The sequence below is a fragment of the Erpetoichthys calabaricus genome, chromosome 6, assembly GCF_900747795.2.
Source record: "Erpetoichthys calabaricus chromosome 6, fErpCal1.3, whole genome shotgun sequence".
NCBI lineage: Eukaryota > Metazoa > Chordata > Cladistia > Polypteriformes > Polypteridae > Erpetoichthys > Erpetoichthys calabaricus.
The window spans coordinates 212,193,590-212,199,589 of NC_041399.2; the positions used below are offsets into that span (position 1 = coordinate 212,193,590).

General features: G+C 46.4%; 1 long non-coding RNA gene across 2 annotated transcripts in view; it reads right to left on the reverse strand.

Annotated features, from left to right (window-relative positions):
• LOC127528393 (uncharacterized) overlaps positions 1-5,631 on the reverse strand; it is a 104,431-nt gene extending 98,800 nt beyond the window's left edge. Inside the window, exons 1-2 of one of the 2 annotated variants that reach the window (XR_007935278.1) lie at positions 4,265-5,631; positions 2,705-3,176 (exon numbers count right to left, since the gene is read on the reverse strand). This is a non-coding gene — a long non-coding RNA (uncharacterized LOC127528393). Of the gene's footprint in view, positions 1-2,704; positions 3,177-4,260 lie in introns of both variants that reach the window. The other variant, XR_007935277.1, reaches the window with a different exon arrangement.
• Positions 5,632-6,000: the final 369 nt, after the last annotated feature.

Consider the following 6,000-nt stretch of genomic DNA (forward strand, 5'->3'; position numbering starts at 1 on the left):
CATTAAAACATGAAAGACGTCTTTCTTTGTATTTCATCTACGTATAACAATTAACAAGTACCATTTTACAGAGGCTTAACTGTATTACAGGATCCTTAGAAATCAAAAAGCAATACACAAATGATATGCATTAGAATTAGCCGTTTTTTATGACAATTCTTTACATTCACTTATACTTTCCATCTAAAGTGCATACTATGAACAATACTGTGCACGCTTCGGAATTATCTACGAAAATGAGCTTATTGTTTAAATTACAGGGTCTTAAAGAGAACAAGCCTGTCCTGGGCCAGCAGCAGGCTGCAATATGGCAGCAGACGATCATCAAAGCAGCCAGCAGTCCACAACCAGAAAATGTCAAAAAAAAATTAAGTGCAATTTAATAGTACCTCAGTTTCATTTTTTTTTTTTTTTTAATAATATGGGGACAAACAGAAAGCAAGGTGCTGGGTGGCGCAGTGGTTAGTGCTGTTGCCCCTCAGCTCCGGTGACCGCTGTTTGGACTCCACGTCTGACCATCGTCTCTTTGGAGTTTGCGTTTTCTCCTTTCTGTCTTTGTGGGTTTCCTTCTTTTTTCCCGGCTCACATCTCAGCAACATACAGCTTAGGTGAACTGGTGACACGTTTGCTTCATGTGAGTTTGCCCACTCATACTGGCATCCCACCCAGGGTTGATTCCTGCCTTGCACTCGTTGCTGTCAGGGGAGGATCCTGGGCTGGTGCCAAAGCTGAATAAGCAGGTCAGAAAATGAGTGGATGGATATGACGTTTTAGGGGTGCCCTCATTGGAAAATAAATCCCAAAAATATGGGATATTTATTGATCTATCTGTGGAGCTGTGAACCAACAGTTCTGTCCACTTGCTTCTTTATATAATTCATATACAGTAATAATAATAATAATTACACAGGATCACCTTCATGGCTCAACAAAGTTTTGTGATACTACACTAGGACGATAGGCGGTGCTGTTGCGCCTTCATCTCTTCCCTCTGCAGCCCTGAGGGGACGACCAATGAGGGCATATGACCCGCCCACTGCACTTAGAGAAGGCCACGCCCCTTTTGGTCAGAGCCTCATTAGAATGGACGTTCCAGGAAGGAGGTGTCACATTTACACCTGAGCCCAATTAGGACGATATAGGCAGCCTGCTCAGGCGAGGCCAAAAAATAAGGAAGACATGAAGGTGAAAGAAAAGGAGTGGAGTGGCGTTACAGGATGAAACATGGGCGGAAAACCCACACAGACGAGAGGAGAATGGACTAACTCTGGCAATCAGTTAGGGATTTGAACCCAAGACCCTGGTGCAGTAGAGACATGGAGTATGTGCAAATTCTTCATGGCCAGCAAATGTGCCAGGATTTGAAGCAGGGATTTCTAGGACACAGAAGGAGAAGCCACAGAGACAGGGGAAGTATGTGCAAACTCCACACAGATAGCACTGAGGACTCAGAAGGATTGGTGGGACAAAGAGCATGCAGAAGAGACAGATTTAGGGCCCAATTATGGCTATATAGGGAGCCTGCTCAGGTGAGGCCAAAAAATAAGGAAGACATGAAGGTGAAAGAAAAGAAGTGGAGTGGAGCTCCCAACTTGACCCAGCACTCCACACTGCTGAGGCTTTTTGAGACAACCCTTGATTGTGAGTTTGTTTTGTTTATTGCTGTCCCATCATGCACTTCTGTGCTCATTACCTGGCCCTTCCCTAATCTGGATCCTGCTCATTACACCCATCTCATTCCCCGATTGGTCATCTCCTCCCTGGAAGAAAAACTCATTCCAACATGGTGGACATAGAGGGGCTGCTTTCCAAGGCACTTGTATTGCTTACCTCTAGTGTGTCTGATAACGGATAGCAACCAGGTTGGGATTTGAACCCACCGAGGTATGGCAGGAAAATCCATTTCAATACAGGGAGAATGTGCAAAGTTGGCACAGATAACTACACGGCCAGAAGTTAGACCAAAGACTCGAGTCCAGCAACTGGATGGGATGGGACTGCAGTCCATCACAGCAGTTCAAGTGTTACCAATCAACAAAACATGTGGCTTAGAGCAGGGGTAACGAACTCCTGGTTCTGGAGGAGCACAGTGGCTGCAGGTTCTCATTCTAACCCTCTTAGTGACCAATTTTTGCAGCTAATTAATTTCTTTTGATTTCATTTTCATTGACTCAGACCCCTTGTTTCTTTATCAGCCAAACAATAATGAGATATAAAATGAGCTAAAACATGACCAGCAAACTGTGTCCGTAATACAATATCTAAAAACTGGTGAAGGTCTCAGGAATGCTGATCTGCTCAGGTCCCCTAAACATTTTAACAGGGCTTCTAGGAAAGAGAAAATCCACAATTTCAGACAGGTCTTGTACTGCACAAGGAAAGCAGCAACAAGCCATGGAGTTAAAGAACAGGTTTGATTAACAATAAGAATCTGCGCCTAATTGAGCAACCAGTTGGAGTTTGAGGCCCTGACTTAGGTGGTCTTCTGTTGACTCCCTCACTTCACATTTGATTTCTGTTTGGGTGCCATTTAAGGAAAGAAATGAAGCAATTCACGAGGCACGATGAAGAAATTCACAGGAACAAATCTTACAAAAAAGCAAGTCAATTAATTCAAACGAAGTTAATTAGCAGCAAAAAACAGGCCACTAATTAAGAAAAAGGGTTAGAATGAAAACCTACAGCCTCTGTGGTCCTCCAGGACTAGAGTTGGGGACCCCCGTCTTGGAGAAGGAAAACTGAAGTACCTGCAGAAAAGGAAACAAATATGGACTTGCATAAATCTACACACTCCACATCTCCATGCAGACACCTGGAGAACATGCCAATTCTTCATGGAAAGCAAATGGGCCAGGATTTGAAGCAGGGACTCTGGGACCTACAAGGAGAACCCACCAGAGAGACCTGGGAAGAAGGCACAAACTCCACACTGATAGCAGCTGAGCCACATTTTGCATCTAGGGTTCAGAAGGATGGGAGCAAACCTCATGCAGAAGAAGATGCAAACACCACACAGACAACAGCTGAGCCTCTGGGACACGGGAGGAAAACCCACACAGACGTGGCAGAAAATGCACACTAACAGCAACTGGGATGGGCTGGAATTTGAAACCTGGAACTCTGGGGCACTGGGAAGTAAAACCCATGCAGAAAGAGACAAAGAGAACATACAAAAACTCCACACAGAGATAGCATCTCGGACAGGATTCAAACCAAAGTCTCTGAAACATGGGAGGAAAACCCACACAGACGAGAGGAGAATGGACTAACTCTGGCAAATCAGTTAGGGATTTGAACCGAAGACCCTGGAGCAGTAGAGGAAAGCCAACCAAACCACGTGGAGTATGTGCAAATTTTTCATGGCCAGCGAATGTACCAGGATTTGAAGCAGGGGACTTCTAGGACACAGAAGAAGCCACAGAGACATGGGAAGGATGTGCAAACTCCACACAGATAGCACCAAGGACTCTGAAGGATTGGTGGGACAAAAAGCATGTAGAACACGCAGATGGAGAGTGACTGGGCTGGGATTCAAACCCAAGTCTCTGAGAAGAAAGCCCACACAGACGAGTGGAGAATGGACTATCCATCAATCCATCCAACCGGCTATATCCTAACTACAGGGTCACGGGGGTCTGCTGGAGCCAATCCCAGCCAACACAGGGCGCAAGGTAGGAAACAAACACCGGCCAGGGCGCCAGCCCACCGCAGGGCACACACACACACCAAGCCCACACTAGGGACAATTTAGGATCACCAATGCACCTAACCTGCATGGCTTTGGCCTGTAGGAGGAAACTCACGCAGACACTGGGTGAACATGCAGGAGAATGGACTAACTCTGGAAAATCAGTTAGGGATCTGAACCGAAGACCCTGGAACAGTAGAGAAAAACCAATTCAGAGACATGGAGTATGTGCAAATTCTTCATGGCCAGGGAATGTACCAGGATTTGAAGCAGGGGACTTCTAGGACACAGAAAGAGAAGCCAAGGAGACATGGGAAGGATGTGCAAACTACGCACAGATAGCACCGAGGGACTCAGAAGGATTGGAGGAAACCCCATGCAGAAGAAGACGATGACGCTAACACCACACAGACAACAACTGGGCTGGACTTCAACAGCGGAGTCTCTGGGCCATGGGAGCAAAACCCATACAGACGTGGCAGAAAATGCATAAAGTCCACACTAAGTGTAACTGGGCTAGGATTTGAAACCTGGGACACTGGAGGTAAATCCCATGCAGAAAGAGAGAGAACATACAAAAACCCCACACAGAGATAGAAATCAAAGTCTCTGAAACATGGGAGGAAAACCCACACAGACGAATGGAGAACGGATTAACTCTGGCAAATCAGTTAGGGATTTGAACCGAAGACCCTGGAACAGTAGAGGAAAACCAATCCAGAGACATGGAGTATGTGCAAATTCTTCATGGCAAGTGAATGTACCAGGATTTGAAGCAGAGACCCTGGGATGTAGAAGGAGAAGCCCCAGAGACCAGAGAAGGATGTGCAAACTCCACACAGATAGCACAGAGGACTCAAAAGCATTGGTGGGTCAAAAAGCAAGCTGAAGAGACAGAACACGCAGACTGGGAGTGACTGGGCTGGGATTCACACCCAAGTCTCTAGGAAGTATGTGTAAACTCCATGTAAACTCTGGGCCACATTTTGCACCTAGGATTCAGAAGGATTGGAAGAAACCCCTTGGAGGAAACCCCATGCAGAAGAAGAAGCAAAAACACCACACAGACAACAACTAGGCTGGAATTCCACAGCAAAGTCTCTGGGACATGGGAGGAAAACTCACACAGACGTGGCAGAAAATGCACACTAATAGCACCTGGGCTGGGATTTGAAACTTGGAACTCTGGGACATTGGCGGTAAAACCCATGCAGAAAGAGAGAGATAGCAACTCGGATGGGATTCAAACCAAAGTCTATGAAACATGGGAGGAAAACCGACACAGACGAGAGGAGAATGGACTAACTCTGGCAAATCAGTTAGGGATTTGAACTGAAGACCCTGGTGCAGTAGAGACATGGAGTATGTGCAAATTCTTGATGGCCAGCAAATGTACCAGGATTTGAAGCAGGGATTTCTAGGACACAGAAGGAGAAGCCACAGAGACGTGGGAAGGATGTGCCAACTCCGCACAGATTGCACGGAGGACTCGGAAGGATTGGTGGGACAAAGAGCATGCAGAAGAGACAGAACATGCAGACTGGGAGCAACAGGGCTGGGATTCAAACCGAAGTTACTGGGAAGAAAGCCCACCCACAGAATATGTAAAATTCCACAGAGAAAGCAACCAGGCTGTTTGGTAAGTTAATCTCACAGTCTGGGGCTCTGGAGGAAAACACACAAGACACAAGGAGAATATGCAACTTCCACACAGACAGCAACTAGAGCAGGCCTAATATTTGGGGACATGGGGGCAGGAGACAGGGGGATGACAAACTAACTCCACACAAGCAGCGTTCGAGCTGGGACTTCAGAGTGGAGAGACAACAGCCGTCAAGAATAAACCACCAAGCCACCCACATGTTCCTTCTACAGAGCTTTAGCCAAGCCCATTGGGTTCAATAACATTGTTACTACTGCCAGGGTCGTAATAATTCTAATTGAATAAAATGCACTCACTAGTCAAATTCTTCGGATCATTAATACTGACACTGGGTAGGACCCTTCTTTTTGCTCTCCAAGATGTCGTAAACATTCCTTTGAGATCCTCTTCCATGACGACATGGTGGCATCACGCAACTTCTGCACCTTCATGCCAACGCATCGCCCATTCCACCACATGGCACTGGCGATCTATGGGATTCAGATCCGGTGACTGGAAAGGCCACAGCACACACTGTTATGGTCATGTAGCCAGTTTCCTTTGTGACCCGGTGTGTCATCATGCTGGAAGTAGCCATTACAAGATGGGTGGTACATTGTGGCCGTGAAGGGATGCACATGGTCAGCAACAATACTCAAATAGGTCGTGG